The following is a 27111-nucleotide window of genomic DNA, read 5'->3' as shown; positions in this document are numbered from 1 at the left end:
ATCCTGCGTCAGATTGTTTAGCACGCAGAGTTGCTAGGCCTGCAGCCCACTCCAAAACAGGCTTGCTCAGAAAGAAAGTCCTGCTGGGTGCTAGTAAGTGGACAGAGAATTGCAGCCCCGATTAACTGGCATAGATTTTGCTGACCTAAGTGGCTGCATTGCTCAACCCAAGAGATACATCACAACATCCTCCACGACAACAGCAGGGAATACGCTGCCTTTCAGATGCCTGGGATAGCTCAACAGGCAGAACTTGCGGTTCTTAATTTCAGGGTGATGGATATGAGTCCCTCACCGGGCAAAGGGTTTGTGCATTGTGGAGGGAGGTCACAAACCCAGTTATGGTTTCCCCAGGGGCTTACCGCTTTGCGTAGAAGGCATTTCGACGAGCCACCACTGAGGGCTGTGGCGAGAAGTGCCCCTTCAGCCGTTCCATTATTGTTTTGTAAGGAACAGTAGCGACATCTTCAGGCGCAAGGAGAGCCCGGGAGATTTTGAACATCTCCTTTCCACAGACACTGAAGAATATCGCCCTCTTCTTGCCGTCGTCTTCATTGGTGACCCCTTTGGCTTCTAGGAGGAAGGTGAAATGGGAGGCGTACGCTTCCTAGTCTCCTGATGCTGGGTTGAACAGTGAGAAGCTGCTGTCGGTTGCCATTCTCAGTTTCTTGGTCCTGGAGCTGAAGCCTGGATACACCGTGCGAGGCAGCGGTGCGGCAGGTGGCAGTGCTGCGGTGCTGTGTGTGGCGGTCAGCTCAGCAGGATCCCATCCTCGTCACCAGTGAAATATACTCGGAATCGAGAGTTGATTTCATGCTCTTTATTCAGCTCATATTGGTGAGGAGGAATGGAAGTTCCCCCAGAATGTCTGCCTTATATACATTATTTACACAACGGGCCCCATGTGATTGGCTAATTCCGGGATTCTCCTGTAGGACAATCAAGTTGCGGATTCACTTCCACCTGGAGCTGGATTGGGTGGCTCCTGTGGACCAATCAGACTGCTGCCTTTTGGATCCTATTCAACTCAGTACATAACAACTAGGAATCCCTTCCAACTTTACAGTTCTGTGGTTCTGTGTTTCTGGACCACCGCTCCCATCACCCCTAACCATTGGCCAAAGTGTAACAGTCTAGTTGAATGGTCTGGTTTTTGGTTCACACACACACACACACACACACACACACACACACACACACACTGTTCATCCTTCTGTGGGTAGGATGGTTATTTCTACGTCGGGTTTTGTTTTGTGCATGAACACTTTTGTATATTCAGTCCTACCAATGGTTTTGAACACTGCTAAGAGGTTTAGCGGTCACGAAATCAAAAGTCACCTGCTTCTTGGGAGAAAAGCAATGACAAACCTAGACAGCATCTTAAAAAGCAGAGACATCACCTTGCCAACAAAGGTCTGTATAGTTAAAGCTATGGTTTTCCCAGTAGTGATGTATGGAAGTGAGAGCCAAAGAACTGATGCTTTTGAATTATGATGCTGGAGGAGACTCTTGAGAGTCCCATGGACTGCAAGAAGATCAAAGCTATCCATCCTGAAGAAAATCAGCCCTGAGTGCTCACTGGAAGGACAGATCCTGAAGCTGAGACTCCAATACTTTGGCCACCTCAGGAGAAGAGAAGACTCCATGGAAAAGACCCTGATGTTGGGAAAGATGGAGGGCACAAGGAGAAGGGGACGACAGAGGACGAGATGGTTGGACAGTGTTCTCGAAGCTACCAGCATGAGTTTGACCAAACTGTGGGAGGCAGTGGAAGACAGGAGTGCCTGGCGTGCTCTGGTCCAGGGGGTCACGAAGAGTCGGACATGACTAAACAACTAAACAACAACAACAACAAGAGGTTCACAAGAGTTAAGAGGGTTGAGGTCCCTATACTTCTTCCAAGACATCCACCAAGACAACCAAGGGATCTTCAGTACCAAATCTGAGTTGGGAATCCAACTAGGCAGAGGTGTACCTAGGCTTGGTTAAGTTGGCCCCCACCAAGGGCTTGGGGGGGCACAAACATGTGCTCCCTGGGCTCCTTCTCCACTGCTCTGGGCAGCTGGGTGAGGTGCACAGGCTCCTCTGGGTGCCTCGGTGGAGCACCTTGCCAAGGGCGCAAGGGAGCCTAAGTACATCTCTAGATCGAGATCAGCATCATCCAAAATTCCCCACCCCAAAAGGGAATATTTGCAACGGGCCAATAGCAGGAGCAATAGTCCATGTCTAGAGAAGGCTCCTCCTTTAGAAGTGGTTTCTCAAGACTGCTTCCTTCCAGGTGACTGAGGTCCCTCTTCCCAATGAGACCACACTCATCCTCTGAACTTCTTGTTTCTCTCCTTGGGCACTTGGTGCAGTTGGATCAGGGCATCCCTGAGTGGCAGTCTTCTCAGGACCAAGACTAGGACCAGTTATAAAGCAAAGTTGTGGAACTGGACTGAACTTCCAGAAGATGGTCATCATCCCCTCCCATGTCCTTTAGTCTCCTTGATTTCTTTAACGGCTAATTCGAGTATTAGGTTTGCCTGTGTATTTCATAGAATCATAGAATTGGAAGCCCAGAGGACCTCGCCCCTACAATGTAAAACACCAGCTCCACCATCAATAGCTCCCACCAACTGAATGCATCGAATTGATGCATTCAAGGTGTAAGATGCAAGGAAATGTTATCTACAGCAGCTTCCATGATCTATGGTGTTCGGAATCCCTGTGACGCTGTGAGCTCCCATTGCTCTGTTCCAGCTCCTGCCAACCTAGCATTTCGAAAGCACACCAGTGCAAGTAGATAAATAGGTACCAGTGTGGCGGGAAGGTAAACAGTGTTTCTGTGCGCTCTGGTTTCCATCACGGTGTCCCGTTGCGCCAGAAGTGGTTTAGTCATGCTGGCCACATGACAAACACCGGCTCCCTTCGCCTGAAAGCAAGAAGAGCACATAGTCGCCTTTGACTGGACTTAACCATCCAGGGGTCTTTTACCTTTTTTACCTTTAGCATACCATCTCCAGAACTGTAGGTAGACTCCTGAACTTGGAATTTCTCTCTCAACAAATGCAAGAATCACACCTATAGACCAGCCTTTGCCAACATTACATTTGCTTGTGGTTAGTTTTGTGTATATATTGCAAGCCACGAGGAAGGAAGTATATGCAACAAATCATGAAGCAAGGATGCTTCCTACACCGGTTCTCAAAAAAGTTATTCTGTAGTTCGGGCTCTGCTGACGCGATGCTCTCCAGACATTGCCAGACTACAATTCACATAATCCCTGACCATTGGCTGCACTGTCTGGGACCGATGGGAGTTGTAGTCAACCAAAATCTGTAGGATGCCATGTTGACCATCGTTGCTATAGTCATCCATTCCTGTTCAGGAGAGAGGAAAGCATTCTGTGTGCTTGCTGAATAAAGCGCTGTTCCCTCAGATGAACCTACCTGGGTACTGAGATCTTTGTTGGAGGACCTCTTTTTGGTTCTGCCACCCTCCCAGTCATACTTGTTTGGGGATGCAAGACAGGGCCTTCTCAGTGGCTTCCCCCAGACTCTGGAACTCCCTCCCTAGAGAAGCGAGACTGGCTGCTTCCTTCTGCTGACATGTAAAGACGTTCCTGTTCCAACAGGTTTCTGGGAACTGACTGTTTTTAATGAAAAGGCTGCTGCTTTGCTGCTGCTATTGTAATTATCTATATGTTTTAACAGACACGCACAAATATATATATATATAGTGTGTGTGTGTGTGTGTGTGTGTGTGTGTACAGACGCTTCAGGTTACAGACTCCGCTAACCCAGAAATATTACCTGAGGTAGTAAAGGGTAAAGGGACCCCTGACCATTAGGTCCGGTCATGGTTGACTCTGGGGTTGTGGCGCTCATCTTGCTTTATTGGCCGAGGAAGCCGGCATACATCTTCTGGGTCATGTGGCCAGCATGACTAAGCCGCTTCTGGCGAACCAGAGCAACACACGGAAACGCCGTTTACCTTCCCACCAGAGCTGTACCTATTTATCTACTTGCACTTTGACATGCTTTCAAACTGCTAGGTTGGCAGGAGCAGGGACTGAGCAATGGGAGCTCACCCCCTCGCGGGGATTCGAACCTCCAACCTTCTGATTGGCAAATCCCTGATTCTGTGGTTTAATCCACAGCGCCACCCGCGTCCCTAACCCAAGGTACCACTGTATTTACTTTTCATATATATGGTATATACATTTCACTGATTTTACAGTCATTTTGACATTTTAAAACTTGAGTTCCTTCCCCCTCTTTCTGCGGTTCCTTAAATTTACTTTTAATATCTTCTGCATATCCAAATTAACTTAACTTACTCATTTATTTATCTTCTTTAAATATATACAGTACTCTTACGTAGCTGCAGGTTATTACAATAATCCTGTCAGTGTTTTTATCTGTTTACAATTTGTCTGTAAATATTCAATAAACCATTTCCGTTCTTTTATAAAAAGTTTGTTATCTTGATTTCTTACTCCTCAGGTAAGTTTGCGTGGCAATCCCGCCCCATCCCAAAGATGAAGTAAATAACGACACCGGACACCAGAATTTTAGGTTAATGGGCGAAAATGGCCACAACTTTATTGATTACAGGTAAGAGTGGTATTGGCTTTAGGCATTGGCCCTACCAGACTATCCAGTCTAACCGGGAAGGGTTAAGCACCAATCGGGGGAGCCCCCGAGATGCACATCCCTGGGCACTCCCCAGGGGGTTACCGCTCGGGGGCGCGCTTTAGGCCCTAGCCTCCGTAGGTTTCGGACGAGGCGACGCCCCCAGGAGTCCTTTAACGAACTACCCTTCAAGCTTTTGGGGGAGGTGATGGCGTTCCTCCCCCCAGACCTCATTTCCATAACAATACCCCTGCCAATGCCTAACCGCGAAAACCAAGGAGTTGTGACGTTTTGCTAGGAGGTAGGCGAAAAAACCAAGTGGCTTCTAAAATACAGCCAATTAGCCAAATGGAAAAACTCCTACCAGGCCCCTTGCGGCGACCAGCCGAAGCCCATAGCAAAGTCCAAATGCAAACCTAGAGGGCAGGTGGGTGGGAAACCGCTGCAGCTGTGGGGACGAAAAGGGGCGAGCCAGGGCTGCCCCGACCTTAAGTGATCCCGGGAAGCCCGCCCACGCCGGCAGCCGATTGGCTGCCGCTATGGGCGGTGAATATTAATGTGGTGGGGGAATCCCTGCTTCTCGCAGGGCTGCCGCTGGCCCCGCGAGATTGATGATAGGGGCGTGAGCCCGCAACCCCACCCCCTCTTTAGGTCGGTAGTGGCTTTCTGCCTACATTTCTGCATACAGTATTCCATAAGTTTTTGTATCCATTCTTCCTTTGCTGGGACTTCTTCTTCATTCCATTTTGGGGCAAGTAACATTCTTGCCGCTGTAGTCACATACATAAATAAATTTCTATACAATTTAGACAGTTCTATCCCTAAAATTCCCAAGAGAAAGACTTCTGGGGTTTTTTTTAACAAACATTATTTTAAACATCCTTTTCATTTCATTGTATATCATTTTTCTAATTATTGGTTTTTTCCTATGTTCTTAGCTGTTGTTATTTTTATCTGTAAGCCACTTTAAGTCCCTGTTAGAAAAAAAGGCAGTGTAGGTAGGTAGGTAGGTAGGTAGGTAGGTAGGTAGGTAAGTATGTACAGTGGTACCTTGGTTCTCAAACGTACAGTGGTACCTCACGTTACATATGCTTCAGGTTACATATGCTTCAGGTTACAGACTCCGCTAAACCAGAAATAGTACCTCAGGTTAAGAACTTTGCTTCAGGATAAGTACAGAAATCGGGCTTCAGCGGTGCAGCAGCAGCAGGAGGCCCCATTAGCTAAAGTGGTGCGTCAGGTTAAGAACAGTTTCAGGTTAAGAATGGACCTCCGGAACGAATTAAGTACTTAACCCGAGGTACCACTGTAATCCATTCCAGATGTCCGTTCCGAAACGTTTGAAAACCAAGGTCTTTTGATTGGCGCAGGCACCCTGGAAACAATAGCTGACAACCGCATCAGACATTCAGCTTCTGAAAAACATTCGAAAACCGGAACACTTACTTCCGGGTTTTCGGTGTCTGGGAGCCGCAATGTTCGTGTACGAAGGCGTTCGAGAACCAAGGTTCCACTGAATGTATGTATGTATGTAGGGCCGGATTTAAGTTTGATGAGGCCTCAAGCTCCTGAAGGTAATAGGGCCCTTTGGTAATGTCCAGCTGTCCTTTGTCAACAACAAATTATCACTGTTTTTTGTGATGAATATATGCTATATGGTAATTTATGGAACTAGCAGGAATCTAAGGCCATTTGCACATAACAAAATATATATTTTATCAAAGTAATTGTTGAACTGAAATACAATAAAGAAGAAGTACGGTATGTTAATGTTGTTGTTGTTGTTTAGTTGTTTAGTCGTGTCCGACTCTTCGTGACCCCATGGACCAGAGCACGCCAGGCACTCCTGTCTTCCACTGCCTCCCAAAGGTTGGTCAAACTCCTGCTGGGAGCTTCAAGAACACTGTCCAACCATCTCGTTCTCTGTCGTCCTCTTCTCCTTGTGCCCTCAATGTTTCCCAACATCAGGGTCTTTTCCAGGGAGTCTTCTCTTCTCATGAGGTGGCCAAAGTATTGGAGCCTCAGCTTCTATTTAATAGTGAAATACAATTAAGAAGAAGTACCGTATTTTTCGCTCTATAACACGCACCTGACCATAACACGCACATCGTTTTTAGAGGAGGAAAACAAGGGAAAAAACATTCTGAATGAAACAGTGGTTGTATCATTTTTGTGCTTCATGCTGTGGCCACAGACATGTGATCTGATGGTGAATTTGGGGTGACCCAATGCAAAAATCCTGAAAATCCCTGTGGATCCATGCTTTGTAACCACGTTTTTGCACCATTGCAGCCCCAGGCAACAGTGGGTGCGTGATTTTGGGGGGGCAGGCTGTAGCCATGGACATGCTATGTGCTCTGATGGTGAATTTGGGGTGACCCAATGCAAAAATCCTGAGAATCCCTGTGGATCCATGCTTTGTAACCACGTTTTTGCACCATTGCAGCCCCAGGCAACAGTGGGTGCGTGATTTTGGGGGGGCAGGCTGTAGCCATGGACATGCTATGTGCTCTGATGGTGAATTTGGGCTGACCTAATGCAAAGATCCTGAGGATCCATGTGGATCCATGCTTTTTAACCATGTTTTTGCACCATTGCAGCCTCAGGCAACAGTGGGTGCGTGATTTTTGGGGGGCAGACTGTAGCCATGGACATGCTATGTGATCTGATGGTGAATTTGGGGTGACCTAATGCAAAGATCCTGAGGATCCATGTAGATCCATGCTTTTATTTTTTTTTATTATTTTTTTTATACATTTTTTATTGCTTTTTTAAAGATACAGAGATACAGAAAAAAGAATAAAGAGTGGTTATATGAAAGAGAGATATAAATAACAAATTTCCATATTCTTTTTCCATCTAACCTATAGGACTTCCTCACATCCTCCGAACCCTGCGTTCTCTGTCTTATAAGGCATCAGCAATTTGTTAACTTATTTCAAAACTTATTGTAACTTCCATTTTATCATGTTCCCTATTTTCAATTTTACTGTCACTCAATTCTTATATGTTTTATATTAAACACAATAAAGTTGTTTCATTATTTTACCTCTGAATTCTTGTGTCTTAATTTTCATTCCAATAACTTACATTTGCTGAAGCTAGAATTTCCTGAAAGGTGCATTTTTTTTTTTTAACATTCATACAACTTATAGTGTTTTTTCAAATAGTCCTTAAACTTTTCCCAATCCTCCTCAGTTGTTTCTTCTCCCGCGTCTCGGATTCTGCCAGTCATTTCAGCCAGTTCCATATAGTCCATCAACTGCGATTGCCATTCCTCCAGCGTGGGTAAATCTTGTATCTTCCAGTATTTTGCAATCAGGATCCTTGCTGCTGTGGTAGCATACATAAAAAAGGTTCTGTCCTTCTTAAGCACTCTCTGGTCCACCATGCCCAGAAGGAAGGCCTCTGGTTTTTTAGGTAAGGTAAATCTCAATACCTTTTTTAGTTCATTATGGATCATTTCCCAGAAGGCCTTCACTTTCGGGCAGGTCCACCAGAGATGGAAGAATGTCCCTTCCGCCTCTCCACATTTCCAACATTTGTTGTCAGACAGATGATATATCTTGGCTAACTTGACTGGGGTCATGTACCACCGGTATACCATTTTCATAATATTTTCCTTCAAGGCAGTACATGCCGTGAATTTCAAACCGGTGTTCCATAACCTTTCCCAGTCTGCAAACATAATGTTATGCCCCACATCCTGAGCCCATTTTATCATAGCGGATTTGACTGTCTCATCCTGTGTATTCCACTTAAGCAGCAAGTTATACATTCTCGAAAGTAGTTTACTTTTTGGCTCTAACAATTCAGTCTCTAGTTTCGATTTTTCCACCTGGAATCCAACTTTTTTATCTATTTTAAATACCTCTTGAATTTGCGCATAGTGCAACCAATCTCGTACCTTAGTTTTCAATTTCTCCAAACTTAGCAACCTCCAATTGTCTCCAGTTTTTTCAATTATTTCCCAGTATTTAGGCCAATGGGCCTCCATGTTGGGTCTCTTACGAGCCTTGGCCTCCACCGGTGAGAGCCACCTCGGAGTTTTACTCTCCAATAAGTCTTTGTATTTTATCCAGACCCTCCAAATTGCTCTTCTGACAATATGGTTTTTAAACAATTTGTGCACTTTAACCTTGTCATACCACAAATATGCATGCCACCCAAACGCATTGTCAAACCCTTCCAGATCCAGGACATCAGTGTTCTCCATGTAGATCCATGCTTTTAAACCACGTTTTTGCACCATTGCAGCCCCAGGCAACAGTGGGTACATGATTTTGGGGGGGCAGGCTGTAGCCATGGACATGCTATGTGATCTGATGGTGAATTTGGGGTGACCCAATGCAAAGATCCTGAGGATCCATGTGGATCTATGCTTTTTAACCACATTTTAAGTGGGTAGGGAAGGAAAAACACAGAACGGACAAGGAGCACGAGAGGGGTGTGCAGAGAAGCAGCTGGCTAAGAATGCAGGACAGGGGTATAACGGGAGGGAGGAAAGGAAGGCAAAAGTTTTCCCTCACCTACCCACCCAAGCCAGCCAGCTCCCACGCGCTCTCTCTCTCTCTCCCTCCTGCACGGAGCTTTCCCTTCTGCTTGCCTGGAGGGGAGGGGCTTTCCCTGCTCTTTGTTCCGTTTGAGCAAACACAGCAAGGAAACAGAGCTGGGTGGGCAGTAAGACCCTGAGGCAGAATGCAGGAAAGCAGCCACTTCCTCTTTTCAGCTTTCCCTTCTAGGAGACGCGCGATTTTTGCCTGCTTTTTTTTGCCTCCCCTTGCACCATTTGGCTCCAGGGACCACACATTCGCTCCATAACATGCACAGACATTTCCCCTTCCTTTTTAGGAGAAAAAATCTGCGTGTTATAGAAGGAAAAATACGGTAAATTTGGGAGGGAGGCCAAGAGAGTAGGGCCCTAAGCTATAGCTTGTTTAGCCTATACGTAAATCCAGCACTGTACATACATACATACATACATACATACATACATACATACAGTAGTACCTCTAGTTACGTACTTGTTAAGTTGTGGGTGAACATATCAGACGACACAGCGATTCTTCAAACAGCTCTTGTTTATTCAGAGGCCAGAACAGAACTGAACTGAAGGGTTCAGCCAGCCTGCTTATATAGAGCTCCAGTACAATGTTACTGTAACAACTTTCTAAACTATCCAATCACTGAACGTCACTTTCGATACTTCATTTGCATAACTATCTACCGTATCCCCCTGCTGGCCCAGGGTGAGAGCTTCAGTACATAACAGTACTTAATTCGTTCCGGAGGTCCGTTCTTAACCTGAAACTGTTCTTAACCTGAAGCACCACTTTAGCTAACGGGGCCTCCCGCTGCTGCCGCGCTACTGGAGCACGATTTCTGTTCTCATCCTGAAGCAAAGTTCTTAACCTGAGGTACTATTTCTGGGTTAGCGGAGTCTGTAACCTGAAGCGTCTGTAACCTGAAGTGTATGTAACCTGAGGTACCACTGTACATCCATCTATCCATCCATCCATCCATCCATCCATCCAGTACATACATACAATAAGTCCTCTCTCAGGGTCCAAGAAATACTCCTGTCTCGAGCAAGCTACGGTTTGAGCAGCCTTGCATCTCTGGAATGTATTTCCTCCCATTCTGTTGATGCTGCTTAGATAAGAACAGTAGACCTGTCCTTGTGACCTCAGCACAATGCCTGCCATGAGATACAACCCATTTGGCAACAAACTTGGCATTCTTTTCCGTACATGCAAGGTATTTCGCAGAAGGGTCTTGGCAAGGTACGCTTGTACTGCCACTCCTACGCCCAGCTCCACGATAGGCCCTTTCAACTGCGGCAGGCGCTCGTGCCATTCATTTCACAGCGGGTAAATTTAGCACAAATAAAAAGGCAGCCCTTTGCCCAGCCTGCAGTCACCCATCAAGATCTGCGGTTGGCGGAACAGGCCAAAGGCTGTGACCAAATTCCTTCCAACGGATGGCTGGTTTTGTGACCGAGAACAATGTTTGAAATTACTCTTGCCAGAAACTCCAGGCTTTGGGCTGAAGACCAGCCACTACTAAGGGCAGCCAAGCCGCACACAGTCTAGCGAGAAATCTGGCTTCACTGCTGATTTCTAAGGACAAGATGGAAGGATCACAGCTCCTGAGTAATATTATTATTGATGGTAATTTTATTATTTAAACCCCACCCATCTGGCTGGCTTGCCCCAGCCCCTCTGGGCAGCTTCCAACACACATAGAAACTGTGCTTTTTTTTTTCTTTAAACAAAACGTTTAGGGGTACAGTGGTACCTCAGGTTAACTACTTAATTCTTTCTGGAGGTCCGTACTTAACCTGAAACTGTTCTTAACCTGAAGACCACTTTAGCTAATGGGGCCTCCCGCTACCGCCGGAGCCCGATTTCTGTTCTCATCCTGAAGCAAAGTTCTTAACCTGAAGCACTATTTCTGGGTTAGCGGAGTCTGTAACCTGAAGCGTATGTAACCTGAAGCGTATGTAACCTGAGGTACCACTGTACTCTCATTTTCCTACTGATATTGAAATACTGCCCCTCAATGAGGCCAAACTTAGATTCACTAAATGTTTAGGGCAGCGATTCTCAACCTGTGGGTCCCCAGATGTTGTTGGACTACAACTCCCATCACCCCTAGCTAGCAAGGCCAGAGCTCAGGGATGATGGGAGTTGTAGTCCAACAACATATGGGGACCCACAGGTTGAGAACCGCTGGTTTAGGGGTATGCATACCCCTGTGTCCACCCAGAAAAAAAGCCCTGTATAGAAACATAATCAAACATTTAAAACTTCCCTGAACAGGACTGTCTTCAGATATCTTCTAAAAGTCAGATAGTTGTTTATCTCTTTGACATCTGATGGGAGGGCGTTCCACAGGGTGGGTGCCACTACCGAGAAGGCCCTTTGCCTGGTTCCCTGTAACCTCACTTCTCGCAGTGAGAGAACTGCCAGAAGGCCCTCGGCGCTGGACGATGAACGATGGAGGTGGAGATGCTCCTTCAGGCTGTTTCGGGATTTAAAGGTCAGCACCAACACTTTGAATTGTGGCTCGGAAACGTACTGGGATGCAGCGTAGATCTTTCAGGCCCAGTGCAATATGGTGTTTGATACTCACAGTCACACTGTGTGCCTCTGGCAAAGCTTGAACTTTAGAGCTTTTCTTCTAGAAAGCAAATGCAATTGATGAGCTACAAGCTCTTGGAAAGGGTCAAAGGGCAGTTTCCTGGAAGAGGAGGTAGTCAAGATCTCCTGCTCCTGAAATAGAAGACCAACCAGCAGTGAATGGAATATTCCATGACTGCCTTGTTTCCACTTTACACTACCTGCGAAGCGTCCAGGAAAGGCTCAAAGCTATATGGACCATTCATTGCCTTGACCCAGAAGCACGTCTTTTTTAAAGGCACATGACAAAGAGACAGAAACTGCACTGCCATTTTTTATTTCATTTTATTTTATTAATTTTCACAAAAATATAAACAAACAAACAAACATAAATCATAATCTTATTAAAAATTACACTTATTAACATTGTTAAGTGACTTCCTCGCTTCCCCTTGGTTGAATTTCAATGCATATCCTTTTAACGGTTTTCCAAATCACAGTTCTTATAAAATTTAACTTGAACATTAACATCCTTAAATCTTTTCATTTTGGAATTAAACATATTAATTCATCACTTAACTTATATATAATCCTTAGCCAATTAGGTATCTGCAAGCTGTTTCCAATTAATTTAACTTAACATGTCTAACTAAATAGTCATTAATTTTTTTCCATTCTTCCTGATACTCCTCCTCCTTCTAGTCACGAATTCTTCCGGTTAGGTCGGCTAGCTCCAAAAAATCCATTATCTTCATCTGCCATTCTTCCACCGTTGGTAATTCTTGCGTTTTCCACTTTTTATCTAGTAAAATTTGAGCAGCAGTTGTGGCATACAAAAATAATTTAACATCTTTCTTGAGCAATTCCAAACCTGTTATTCCAAGAAGAAATAATAATTTGGAATAGAAATGATATGCAGTTGAAAAGGAAATTTAAGGAACTGGGGGGCGGAGGGTGAGGAGGGAAGTCACGGAATTCGGAGAACCCAATTTTATGGATTTGATACTGTGTGTGTGTGTGTGTGGTATTGTTGATGTTGTTGTTGTTGTTGTGTTTGTTGTTTGTTGTTGTTATTTTTGTTGAAAATGTAATAAAAATATTATTACAATAAATAAATAAAGGGATGCCCACCACAGTTCAATCTCCAAAACTATATAGCCTGTGGAGATTATGCCACCGTTTCTGTGTTTTCCCTTTTTGAAAACTTGCTCCTGCAACTGATTCCAGAACTGCAGTCTGGCCAGAGCAAGGAGATCTTAGAAATCTTAAGGTGCACACTGTTTGGAACTACAATTCCCAGGATTCCCTGGGAAGAGGGAATAACTGTGTTCAACCCATCTGCATTTATGGTGTGTAGAAGGTGATCACTGCAGATAGTGACAGCAGTCACGAAATTAAAAGACCCCTGCTTCTTGGGAGAAAAGCAATGAAGCTACAAACATGAGTTTGACCAAACTGCGGGAGGCAGTGGAAGACAGGAGTGCCTGGCGTGCTCTGGTCCATGGGGTCACGAAGAGTCGGACACGAGTAAATGACTAAACAGCAACAACAAGAAGATGATATCCCCTTTATTCTGAGAGCTTTCCTTTTTCCGAGAGCCTCTTTCCATTGTGATAGTTGTATAAAACCACCGTCCCCAAACCCTTTGCATAAGCAGGAAGTTTCCAAGTGGGATCTTTCCTAGCCGGACACTCAGCCTGGTCAGACTTTCCTGGATCTCAGCAAACCACGGGGGGTGGGGAGAATTGTCTTCAAGCTTGCTCTGTTTTTGCAGGAAGTATTACTAGGAATAAGGGACGCAGGTGGCACTGTGGGTTAAACCACAGAGCCTAGGACTTGCCAGTCAGAAGGCTGGCGGTTCAAATCCCCACGACGGGGTGAGCTCCCGTTACTCGGTCCCTGCTCCTGCCAACCTAGCAGTTCAAAAGCCCGTCAAAGTGCAAGTAGATAAATAGGTACCGCTCCGGCAGGAAGGTAAACGGCGTTTCCGTGCGCTGCTCTGGTTCGCCAGAAGTGGCTTAGTCATGCTGGCCACATGACCCGGAAGCTGTACACCGGCTCCCTCGGCCAATAAAGCGATATGAGCGCCGCAACCCCAGAGTTGGTCACGACTGGACCTAATGGTCAGGGGTCCCTTTACCTTTACCTATTACTAGGAATAACTGGAAAATCAATAGATAAATAAGCATGGGCATCACACCACGCAAAGCACCAGTACCAGACAGAGAGTTCCTTGATTATATCTTCCATGAGTTTCTTTTGGGGGTGGGGGAACAAAGATGAGAGTTTGAAAACTCCCTTCCAGCAGATCTATATTGCTTCCTCAAAAGTGGAAAGAATACGGGATGATACAGATGCCTGCACGTTTTTTTTTTCCTGCTGCACAGCTTTATAGCTTTTCTTTTCTCTTTTTCAACTGGGGCAGGAGGCACAGAGGGAAGGGTTTTAATATCCTCACCCCAGCGCTGATGTGGCCCCAACATCTGAGCTCCCCTCCCTGCAATTCATTGATCCAGTGACAGATCCATTACATCTTTTGGTGGCCTTAGACTCAGCAGTGGTCAGCAAACATTTGCTGCAGGGGGCCGGTCCACTGTCCCTCAGACCTTGTGGGGGGCAGGACTATATTTTGGAAAAATAATGCACAAATTCCTATGCCCCACAAATAACCCAGAGATGCATTTTAAATAAAAGCACACATTCTGCTCATGTAAAAACACCAGGCAGGCCCCACAAATAACCCAGAGATGCAGTTTAAATAAAAGGGCACATTCTACTCATGTAAAAACATGCTGATTCCCAGACGGTCCATGGGCCGGATTTGCAAGGCGATTGGGCCGGATCCGGCCCCGGGCCTTAGTTTGCCTACCCATACCTTAGAGACTTGAATATATGCATATTTACTCAGAAATAAACCCTGCTCTGATTTGCTGGGCTTATCCTCAATTGATCTACAGCCTGAGGCTATCATCTTACGCAGACTTTGAGGATTAATTCCCATTGAAAACAGTGGTACCTCGGGATACAGACGCTTCAGGTTACAGACTCCGCTAACCCAAAATTAGTACCTCGGGTTAAGAACTTTGCTTTAGGATGTGAACAGAAATCACGTGGCAGCAGTGGGAGGCCCCATTAGCTAAAGTGGCACCTCAGGTTAAGAACAGTTTCAGGTTAAGAACGAATTAAGTTCTTAACCCGAGGTACAAATGTACAGGGGTACTGAGAGATGGTGTACTATAGCTGATAAAGGCTGCTGTGAATTCGGAAAACCAGAGCAGGAATCTCACTCCTACCATGAACTCACTAGGGGGGTCTTAAGCAAGCAAGCCTGTCTCGGCCTCAGTCATCCCATCTGCAAAATGGGGATAATGATTCTGATCCCTCCTTAGATGTAAGGATGAAATCAAGGCAGTAGAGATGAAGCTCTTTGAATACTATTTCACAAATGCTAAATGCTTAAGACTGAGCTGTGTACAATTAATTTTCAGACAGCCTTTCACAACTCTGAGCACGTACATTTGACTTTTATCGTTGGGCCCTTTGCCCTGTGAAAGACTGTTTGGTGGAGATGATTTTCTCCTTCAGATATTGGTTAGTTAATAGAAACTTGCTTAGATTCCTTCATAAATGAGTGCAATTCACTTGCCACTGGCAAAAGGCTGCAGTCTTACTGGAACAGCACTGCATTTAGTGTATGGAGATAATGCCAAATTAAATGGTAGATTAATCCCCTGTAACAAGACATTTATATCTTGTGGGTTTTTTTGCTTTTAAACGAGCCTGAATCCACTATCAGGTTCTTCTTGTTTTCAGAAGCCCGGTCGTGCTTTGCAAGTCTCCACTGACCACAGTGACACTTAAAGGTAAAGGGACCCCTGACCATTAGCTCCAGTCATGGCCGACTCTGGGGTTGCAGCGCTCATCTTGCTTTACTGGCCGAGGGAGCTGGCGTACAGCTTCCGGGTCATGTGGCCAGCATGACTAAGCCGCTTCTGGCGAACCAGAGCAGTGCACGGAACCGCCATTTACCTTCCTGCCGGAGCGGTACCTATTTATCTTCTTGCACTTTGACGTGCTTTCAAACTGCTAGGTCGGCAGGAGCAGGGACCGAGCAACGGGAGCTCACCCCGTCACGGGGATTCGAACTGCCGACCTCCTAGGCTCTGTGGTTTAACCCACAGTGCCATCCGCGTCCCCATGGTGACACTTACTTCTGAGCAAATGTGCACAAACAATTGACGCTTGGTTTTCCTCAGCCTGCAAATTAATTTTCACCACTCTGCAAATTAAATGAAAGAAGCCATGTGGATTTTATCCCCCCCCCCCCCCCGCTTTCTGTATTGCATTAACAACAGCCAGAGGCTGTTGTGGCCACGCTTGTGAAAACGTTTCATCATTTCTGGATATACAGAGGTTCCTGGCCTCTGGCCCCTTATTGATTTACACGCATTCCTGGCCCCTTATTGATTTACATGCATTTGTACCGGGGGGGGCGCTCCCATGGCTGGTGAAACACCACGCAAGAAAAGGAGAGGTAGCAAACAGGAGTTAAACTCCCATCATGTGCTGCGTTCAGGAGCTGTGGTTCCTCAGTTTGGGGTGTGTGTGTGAAATGCACACTTCATATGCTCAGAGACATTGCTTTACATTGATCTTTCCCATCTGCCGAGGCTGAATGTTGACACTGGAAGCAGGCCATTGGGGCCAAACGAAATCTCAAGCTTCTTCATGTTATACTGCCCCTCATTTGAGGATTGCAAGATGGTTTATCGTATAAAAACACAAAAATACATAACTAAAAACAATGCCCTCGTCCCAGCGGCACAGTTTATGTGGTCATAGATTGTTTAATGAGCCAAAGGCCTGGGAAAAGAGGAAAAATTTTGCCTAGCGCTTAAAGATATGTAACGAAGGCCACAGGTGAGCCTCCCTGAGAAGAGCATTCCACAAGCAGGGAGCCAACACACAAAAGGTCGTGTCTCTTGTTGCCACCCTCTGGACCTCTCATGGAGGAGGGTTATGAAGAAGGGCCTCAGGTGGTGATTGCAGGGTCCAGGCCACTTCGTATGCAAGAAGGCAATCCTTGAGGTATTGTGGGCCTGAGCTGTCTGAGGCTTTGCAGGTGAAAACCAGCGCTTTGAATTTGACCTGGAAACGAATTAACAGCCAGTGCCCCCCTAAACCATGGGCAGGCAAACTAAGGCCCAGGGGCTGGATCCGGCCCAATCGCTGCCTCAGTCTGGCCCACGGACGGTCTGGGAAGCAGCGTGTTTTTACATGAGTAGAATGTGTGCTTTTATTTAAAATGCATCTCTGGGTTATTTGTGGGGTATAGGAATTAGTTCATTTTTTCCCTTCAAAACATAATCCGGCCCCCCACAAGGTCTGAGGGACAGTGGACTGGCCCCCAGCTGAAAATGTTTGCTGACCCCCTGCCCTAAACCAATAAGAATCACTAAAAATACTTAACTAACTGAAGTTCTTCCCCCACCCCCATAAAGCCTGCCCCTTGTTAACATAAATCCTGGCTACACCCATGACAAGTGGCATTAAGAAAGAAAGAAAAAACTGATGCTCTCTTGCACTCAGATTATTGCTAGGTCCCCCAACTTCTAAGAAGGGTAGTTTTGCATGCTCTTGGAGTGACATACAAAAGATGAACAGGGTAAATCTGTAACAATACACTGGGCAAGGGATTTGGGGCATAATATTCAGATTTCAGATTGGGAAAGGTTATGGAAAACGGATTTGAAATTCAAGGCATGTTGTACGCTGAAAATGATGTGAAAATGATGTACCGGTGGTATTTAACTCCTAGTAAATTAGCAAAAAAAAAATATAAAACAGTACAAATACCTGCTGGAAAGGTAAAGAAAAAGAAGGTACTTTTTATCATATGTGGTGGTCAGGTAAGGTAATAAAGGCTTTATGGGAAATGATATATAATGAACTGGGGGAAAAAATGACAAGTGGCATTAAGAAAGAAAGAAAAAACTGATGCTCTCTTGCACTCAGATTATTGCTAGGTCCCCCAACTTCTAAGAAGGGTAGTTTTGCATGCTCTTGGAGTGACATACAAAAGATGAACAGGGTAAATCTGTAACAATACACTGGGCAAGGGATTTGGGGCATAATATTCAGATTTCAGATTGGGAAAGGTTATGGAAAACGGATTTGAAATTCAAGGCATGTTGTACGCTGAAAATGATGTGAAAATGATGTACCGGTGGTATTTAACTCCTAGTAAATTAGCAAAAAAAATATATAAAACAGTACAAATACCTGCTGGAAAGGTAAAGAAAAAGAAGGTACTTTTTATCATATGTGGTGGTCAGGTAAGGTAATAAAGGCTTTATGGGAAATGATATATAATGAACTGGGGGAAAAAATGTTTCAAATACCAGAAGCCTTTCTATTAGGAATTATAGGTACCGACATCCCAAAGGAACAGAAAAGACTCTTCATGGACTTCCGGAGGCGGCGCGAAACAGCAATGGCGGTCCTCTTTGCGCTGTGAAGAGGGGCTCCGCGAAAAAGGGTCGTCCGCTACGGCAAAGCGGAGACCCATCAAGAAAAACTGCAGGCAGAGTGAGCCTGCGGCCGTGGGACTCGGCGGGCGCCTGGAGCCCCCCCAGAAGCGGGGAAGGAGCCTCGTAAGAGGCTCCGGAACGTGAAAGGGGGAGCGGCGCTGTGAGTTCATCGCTCTTTTCGTGGAAGCAAAGCCGCGCTGCTGCTGCTGATGAGCGCTGACCTTTCTTCTTGAAATTATCGGAATTGGAGCAACATACCCGTGAGTAAGGGTCCTAAATTTTCTAACTAAACTGAAGAAATTCGGCCGAAAGCGGGAGGCGAGTAACAGGAAGTCCGCCTCCCGACTCTGCTAATTAGATCAAAGCAAGGGCTTGGAAACGAGCTGAAGTACTTAAAAAGGGATTGTAAAAGTGGAAGAAAGGGTGCATTGAGAGACTCTGTATTTTGAAGATAAAAAGGAAAGAACTGTGGATTGTATAGACTTTTATTCTTTAGAACTACCCTCCAATTTTTGGGCTAAACGGGGTTGAAAGAGATAACCCCGTCACCGGGCTGCCAGTGCATAGAAAAAGAACTGTCAAACTGCTGTCAAACTGACGACATTGTTGCAGAGATCGAAATTGTTGCATAGACTGAGATACTAACATTAAACATTGTTGCATGGACCTGTATCGATACTTTATGGCTGGATTTTAAGAGATTAGAAGTTCTGGAAACCTTCCTTTCGTGTTTGGGAATTACAAAACTCAATATGGGGAATTGAGGAACTTCAATGGCGGAAAATAGTTCCTTTCTTTTTTGAAGCTTTGAAATACTCCCCCTATAGGACTGTGGAAATATAGTTGCATGGGAACTGAGCTTTATTGAAACTTTTTGTGGTTCTTTTTATTTATATTTGGGACTTGCTTTTCCCATGGGACAAAAGACCATCTGACCTTGAACAGAGGCAGGTGTGGAATGAGCGGCACAGGGAGAACAAGAGCAGCTAAAGATAAAGATAAAGAAAAAGAGAAAAAATCTGGGCAACTTTTGCAAACAACTCTAACTCATCACCGCAGATCATCTGTCCCAACTGTGCTGACAGCACAGGAGGTGGAACTAGTGCAGCCTGCTGCAGAAGACATGGCAACTGGAGGATCTGAAACAGTTTTAAAACAAATTTTGGAACAATTGGCAGTTTTAAACCAAAAAGTGGACAATCAAACATCAAAGATTGACCAAGCTACATCCTCTATTGGCAAATTAACTGAACAGGTTTCGCAGCACACCCAGGCAATTGAGAAATTGCAAGGAGCTACGGCAGAAAACTTTAAATTAGCTGTGGAAGCCAATCAAAAAGCAGAACAGGCGAACTTAAAGGTGGAGGAAATTAAAGGAGAGGTAAGACCTTTGAGAAGGCAGGTAGGGGAACAACAAGCCTACCTGGCATTGGTTGAATTGAAAAGTAAAGATAGTAATCTCAGGATAAGGGCTATCCCGGAATTGGAACAAAATAATCTAGAGGGATTTTTGACACTTTTGTTTTCCAAATTCTGGGGAATTGAGGAAGAAAAGGACTTTAAAATTGTGACAGCCTTTAGACTGGGAAAATCAGTAAAGAAAGACAAGCCCAGAGACTGTTTGGTTGCTCTGAGATCAAGAGAAGAAAGGGATAAGATACTAGGCCTACATTTTAAGAAATCTTTGGAGGTAGAAGGTAAAAGGGCCGAAATTTACAGAGATATACCCAAATATCTCTTGGAACTTAGGACTACCTATATAGATTTGACCAAACTGTTGAGACACAACGGAATTCCTTATAGGTGGGAGTTTCCACAAGGACTTTCATTTACTTATAAAGGAAGGAAAATAAAGATTAAATCACCTGAAGACCAGCAGAAGTTCCTACACGACCACGAGGAGGACCTGCAAAAAGGAGCTGCAGCTTCTTGGCCTCCACCACCACCGGGACCATCTCCAAGAGTTATACCACCAGGACCAGGACCAGCATTACCTCCCCCGGGATCGGGAGGAAGCTTAGATACCCCATTGTAGAACCCGTCAATTGATCCAGGATGTCTCTACAGCTTCTTAGTTGGAACATAAATGGCGGAAACTCCCCGGAAAAAAGAAGGAAAGTCTTTCACATTTTGAAAAAGGAACAATTGGACGTTATCTGCCTACAGGAAACACATGTGACAAGGCTCCATAGAAAAGTGTTAATTAACAAAAGACTAGGCCAAGAATTTATTTCTTCAGACAAAGTTAAGAAGAGAGGAGTGGTGATTTACGCAAAGGAGAGCCTGTCACCGAAATTTTTATTTAAAGATGAACATGGCCGAATTTTGGCGATTGAAATACAGACGCAAGGAGAAAAAATTTTGATATTAGGAATATATGCTCCAAATGAGGGAAAGTCGGAATTCTTCAGGAAGCTGCATGAGACTATGCTGGATTATTTGGACTATAGTAACATCATTATGCTGGGTGATATGAATGGGGTTGTGTCTGTAAATATGGATAAGTCACAAAGTGCCAACATTCCGAAAGACGGCAGACTACCCAAAACTTTTTTTGAAATGACAGACAATATGGACTTAGTAGACATTTGGAGGGTTAAGAACCCCCTAGGGAAAGAAGGGACTTTCTTTTCTGAAGCTCATCTGACATGGACACGAATCGACCAAATCTGGACAACTAGAGGACTGGCACCTAAGACTAGAAAAGTGGAAATCTGCCCAAAAACCTGCTCCGACCATAATGCCTTGAAAGTGGAATTGAGACTAAATACAACCGGATCCTTTAGATGGAAAATGAATGACACTATTCTAAGAGATCAGGAGATTGTTAAGAAGGCCCAAAAAACTCTAAAGGACTATTTTGAGATAAATTTGAATACTACTGTGGAAAAAAGAACAATCTGGGACGCAAGTAAGGCAGTCATGAGAGGGTTTCTAATACAACAAAACACGATTAAGAAAAGGCTCTGGAATGAAAAGAAGGAGAAGATATTGGAGAGAATAAGAGAAGGTGAGAAAAAATTAAGATCTAGGCCTAAGTCGAAGGATGTGTTAAGAGAAGTGAAATTCTTCCAGGCGCAATATTCAAAACTGATAAACCAAGAGGTGGAATGGAAAATTAAACAAATGAAACAAAGATCCTTCGAATCGGCGAATAAGTGTGGGAAACTGCTAGCTTGGCAGTTGAAAAAGAGACAAAAGCTTAATACGGTTACAAATCTAGAGGTTGAAGGGAGAATGGTTCAGAAACCCGAGGAAATCAGAAAGTGTTTCCAGAGGTACTTTAAAGAACTTTATACACAAGGGCCGCAAAAAGCCTCAGAGGTGGATCAATTTTTAAAAACTAATGGATTACAAAAAATACCCCTGGAAATGAGAACAAACCTGAACTGTAATATTACACAGCAAGAAATTGAAAGTGCCATTCAAAATCTTCAACTTGGCAAGTCCCCAGGCCCGGACGGCTTAACCTCCAAATATTATAAAGTTTTAAAGGACTATTTGATACAACCTTTGATGGAGGTTTGCAACCAGATAATGGAGGGAGGGAGGGCACCGGAAACGTGGAAAGAAGCTTTCATCACATTGGTACCTAAATCAGAGACTGAAAAGACCCAACTTAAGAACTACCGCCCCATCTCACTCCTAAATGTGGATTACAAACTTTTTGCAGATATTTTGGCAAATAGACTTAAAAAAGTACTAAATGAAGTGATTCACAAAGACCAGGCTGGCTTTCTCCCTGGTAGGCATTTGTTTGATAACACAAGAAATATTATTGACATTTTGGAACTTCTACAAACAAATCTGAATACCAGAGCGGTTTTGATTTTTGTTGATGCAGAGAAGGCCTTTGATAATATTTCTTGGATGTTTATGAAGAAAAATTTGGAAGGGATGGGAGTGGGGCGGGGGTTCGAAAATGGTATAGAAGCAATCTATACAGAACAAAAAGCTAAATTGATAGTAAACAATGTGGTGACAGAGGAGTTTAAAATTGAAAAAGGGACACGCCAGGGGTGCCCCCTATCCCCCCTATTGTTTATTTCAGTCCTGGAGGTGTTGCTAAATATGATTAGAAAGGACCGGTTGGTCCAGGGAATTGAGGTCGGAGTGAAACAATATAAATTGAAAGCATTTGCAGATGACTTGGTATTAACACTTCAGGAACCAGTCTCCAGCACTAAAAGAGTGTTAGAATTAATTTCTGATTTTGGTCGGGTGGCGGGGTTTAAGTTAAATAAGCAAAAAACCAAGGTTTTAGCAAAAAAATTGACAGTTACAGAAACAGATGAGTTCTCTAAAGAAACGGAGCTGAATGTGGTTAAAAAAGTAAAATACCTAGGGGTGTACTTGACCTCCAAAAATTTGAATTTGTTTAAAGATAATTATGAGAAATGTTGGTCAGAAATCAAAAGAGACTTGGATATATGGTCAAGACTGAAACTTTCCTTGTTAGGCCGAATAGCTGCTGTAAAGATGAATGTATTGCCGAAAATGTTATTTTTGTTTCAGGCCCTACAGATCGTGGACAAGGTGGAATGTTTTGGAAAGTGGCAGAAGGATATTTCTAAGTTTGTTTGGCAGGGCAAAAAGCCCCGAATAAAGTTTAAAATATTAACTGATGCGAAAGAAAGAGGGGGATTTGCCCTGCCAGACTTGAGGCTATATTATGAATCTGCAGCCTTCTGCTGGTTGAAAGATTGGATTTTATTGGAGAACACTGATGTCCTAGATCTGGAAGGGTTTGACAATGCGTTTGGATGGCATGCATATTTGTGGTATGACAAGGTTAAAGTGCACAAATTGTTTAAAAACCATATTGTCAGAAGAGCAATTTGGAGGGTCTGGATAAAATACAAAGACTTATTGGAGAGCAAAACTCCGAGGTGGCTCTCACCGGTGGAGGCCAAGGCTCGTAAGAGACCCAACATGGAGGCCCATTGGCCTAAATACTGGGAAATAATTGAAAAAACTGGAGACAATTGGAGGTTGCTAAGTTTGGAGAAATTGAAAACTAAGGTACGAGATTGGTTGCACTATGCGCAAATTCAAGAGGTATTTAAAATAGATAAAAAAGTTGGATTCCAGGTGGAAAAATCGAAACTGGAGACTGAATTGTTAGAGCCAAAAAGTAAACTACTTTCGAGAATGTATAACTTGCTGCTTAAGTGGAATACACAGGATGAGACAGTCAAATCCGCTATGATAAAATGGGCTCAGGATGTGGGGCATAACATTATGTTTGCAGACTGGGAAAGGTTATGGAACACCGGTTTGAAATTCACGGCATGTACTGCCTTGAAGGAAAATATTATGAAAATGGTATACCGGTGGTACATGACCCCAGTCAAGTTAGCCAAGATATATCATCTGTCTGACAACAAATGTTGGAAATGTGGAGAGGCGGAAGGGACATTTTTCCATCTCTGGTGGACCTGCCCGAAAGTGAAGGCCTTCTGGGAAATGATCCATAATGAACTAAAAAAGGTATTGAGATTTACCTTACCTAAAAAACCAGAGGCCTTCCTTCTGGGCATGGTGGACCAGAGAGTGCTTAAGAAGGACAGAACCTTTTTTATGTATGCTACCACAGCAGCAAGGATCCTGATTGCAAAATACTGGAAGATACAAGATTTACCCACGCTGGAGGAATGGCAATCGCAGTTGATGGACTATATGGAACTGGCTGAAATGACTGGCAGAATCCGAGACGCGGGAGAAGAAACAACTGAGGAGGATTGGGAAAAGTTTAAGGACTATTTGAAAAAACACTATAAGTTGTATGAATGTTAAAAAAAAAAAAAATGCACCCTTCAGGAAATTCTAGCTTCAGCAAATGTAAGTTATTGGAATGAAAATTAAGACACAAGAATTCGGAGGTAAAATAATGAAACAACTTTATTGTGTTTAATATAAAACATATAAGAATTGAGTGACAGTAAAATTGAAAATAGGGAACATGATAAAATGGAAGTTACAATAAGTTTTGAAATAAGTTAACAAATTGCTGATGCCTTATAAGACAGAGAACGCAGGGTTCGGAGGATGTGAGGAAGTCCTATAGGTTAGATGGAAAAAGAATATGGAAATTTGTTATTTATATCTCTCTTTCATATAACCACTCTTTATTCTTTTTTCTGTATTTTTGTATCTTTAAAAAAGCAATAAAAAATATTTAAAAAAAAAAAAAAAGAAAAGACTCTTCATGTATGTGACAACAGCAGCAAGGATGCTACTAGCCCAGAGATGGAAAGAATAAAGAGTTCCTACCAGAGAGGAATGGCAAACTAAGCTGTTAGACTACGCTGAAATGGCAAAACTGACTGGAAAACTCAAGAGACCTAGAAGACAAGTTCTTTGCTAGGCCGAATTGCTGCTATTAAGATGAATGTATTGCCAAAAATAGTAGATAAATAGGGACCGCTTACCAGCGGGAAGGTAAACGGCGTTTCCGTGTGCGGCTCTGGCTCGCCAGATGCAGCTTTGTCACGCTGGCCACGTGACCCGGAAGTGTCTCCGGACAGCGCTGGCCCCTGGCCTCTTAAGTGAGATGGGCGCACAACCCCAGAGTCTGTCAAGACTGGCCCCTACGGGCAGGGGTACCTTTACCTTTACCTTTACCTATTGCCAAAAATGTTGTTTTTGTTTCAAACACTACAGATTGTGGACAAGATGGAGTGCTTCCGGAAGTGGCAGAGAGATATCTCTAAATTTGTCTGGCAGGGCAAAAAGCCCAGAATTAAGTTTAAGATATTAACTGATGCGAAAGAAAGAGGGGGCTTTGCCCTGCCAGACCTAAAGTTGTACTATGAAGCCGCAGCTTTCTGCTGGCTAAAAGACTGGCTACTTCTCGAAGACACTGATGTACTGGACCTGGAAGGTTTTAACAATGCTTTTGGTTGGCATGCATACTTATGGTATGATAAGGTTAAGAGCAATAAGGCCTTTAAGAACCATATTGTCAGGAAAGCAGTGTTTAATGTCTGGACAAAATACAAAGACTTATTGGAAAACAAAGCTCCAAGGTGGCTTTCACCTCTGGAAGCTAAGGCCCGAAAAAGACCCAATATGGAGGCCAAATGGCCAAAATATTGGGAAATATTAGAAAAAGATGGAGACAATTGGAAATTGCAGAGTTTGGAGAAAATGAAGGATAAAGTGTGAGACTGGTTACATTATGCTCAGATTAAAGAAGTCTTTAAAAACGACAAAAAGCTAGGGTTCCAGGTGGAGAAATCAAAATTGGAAACAGAACTGTTAGAACCAAAGACTAAGGTACTCTCAAGAATGTATAACTTGCTGTTAAAATGGAACACACAAGATGAAATGGTTAAATCAGCTATGATAAAGTGGGCACAGGACATTGGGTATAATATCATGTTCGAGGATTGGGAAAGGTTGTGGACCACTGGGTTGAACTTCACTGCATGTAACGCTTTGAAAGAAAATGTAATGAAAATGATATATAGATGGTACATGACCCCAGTTAAACTTGCCAAGATATACCATTTGTCTGATAATAAATGTTGGAAATGCAAAGAAAATGAAGGAACATTCTTTCACCTCTGGTGGACCTGCCCTAGGGTGAAGGCCTTCTGGGAAATGATATATAATGAGCTGAAAAAGGTATTTAAGTATACCTTCACTAAGAAACCAGAGGCCTTCCTTTTGGGCATTGTCGGTCAGAAGGTGTTAAAGAAGGACCGAACATTTTTCATGTACGCAACAACGGCAGCAAGGATACTCATCGCTAAGAATTGGAAAACTCAAGATCTACCCACGCTGGAAGAGTGGCAGATGCAACTGATGGACTATATGGAACTAGCTGAGATGACTGGCAGAATCCGAGACTTGGGAGAGGAGAGGGTCGAAGAAGATTGGAAGAAATTCAAGACTTATTTTAAAAAACATTGTAATTTGGTTGAATGTTAAGAAAGGATGCTAGATCATAAATAATTGTGCACCACTAAACTAGATGGAATTAAGATGATAAGTAAGTTTGAGGAAAAATTATAAACCTATTGGAGAACTAACAGATTATATTTAAATGAACCTGACACAAGAGTGTAAACAAGATGATAAATTGCGGGCAAGAATTGACAATGATGCAAATGGGAGCGGGAGGTGTGAGGGAGTCCAAAGATGTTAAGAAAGTATGTTATGATATATGTTATGCTGTTTCTTTATCTTTGCATTTTTATTCAAAAATCTTAATAAAATATTCATAAAATAAATAAATAAATAGAAGACAAGAAATTCAAGAAGGAATGGGGAAAGTTTATAATTTATTCAGAAGACCACTGTAAGCAGATGAGAACATTTGTTGTCCTTTAGTTGTTTAGTCGTATCCGACTCTTCGTGACCCCCTGGACCAGAGCACGCCAGGCACTCCTGTCTTCCACTGCCTCCCGCAGTTTGGTCAAACTCCTGTTTGTAGCTTTGAGAACACTGTCCAACCATCTCGTCCTCTGTCGTCCTCTTCTCCTTGTGCCCTCCATCTTTCCCAACATCAGGGTCTTTTCCAGGGAGTCTTCTCTTCTCATGAGGTGGCCAAAGTATTGGAGCCTCAGCTTCAGGATCTGTCATTTCAGTGAACACTCAGGGCTGATTTCCTTAAGAATGGATAGGTTTGATCTTCTTGCAGTCCATGGGACTCTCAAGAGTCTCCTCCAGCACCATAATTCAAAAGCATCCATTCTCCGGCGATCAGCCTTCTTTATGGTCCAATGAGAACATTAGCAGGATTTTAATCTCACTTGCAATGTAACAAATACTATGGACAATATGGAGAGACATAAAATATAGATTACGAAATAATATGCAGTTGGAAATGTTGACAAC

At 43.8% G+C, this 27111-nt stretch overlaps 1 long non-coding RNA gene across 1 annotated transcript in view; it reads left to right on the top strand.

Moving 5' to 3' along the window:
* The window catches only part of LOC310830292, a 313780-nt gene that overhangs the window by 48914 nt on the left and 237755 nt on the right, over positions 1-27111 (top strand). The window lies entirely within an intron of this gene.

The sequence above is a fragment of the Podarcis gaigeae genome (assembly GCF_964106915.1).
Source record: "Podarcis gaigeae genome assembly, chromosome: 13".
In the NCBI taxonomy this organism is placed as follows: domain Eukaryota; kingdom Metazoa; phylum Chordata; class Lepidosauria; order Squamata; family Lacertidae; genus Podarcis; species Podarcis gaigeae.
Note: the sequence above shows the minus strand (reverse complement) of the source record. Positions and strands in the feature narration are given on the sequence as shown.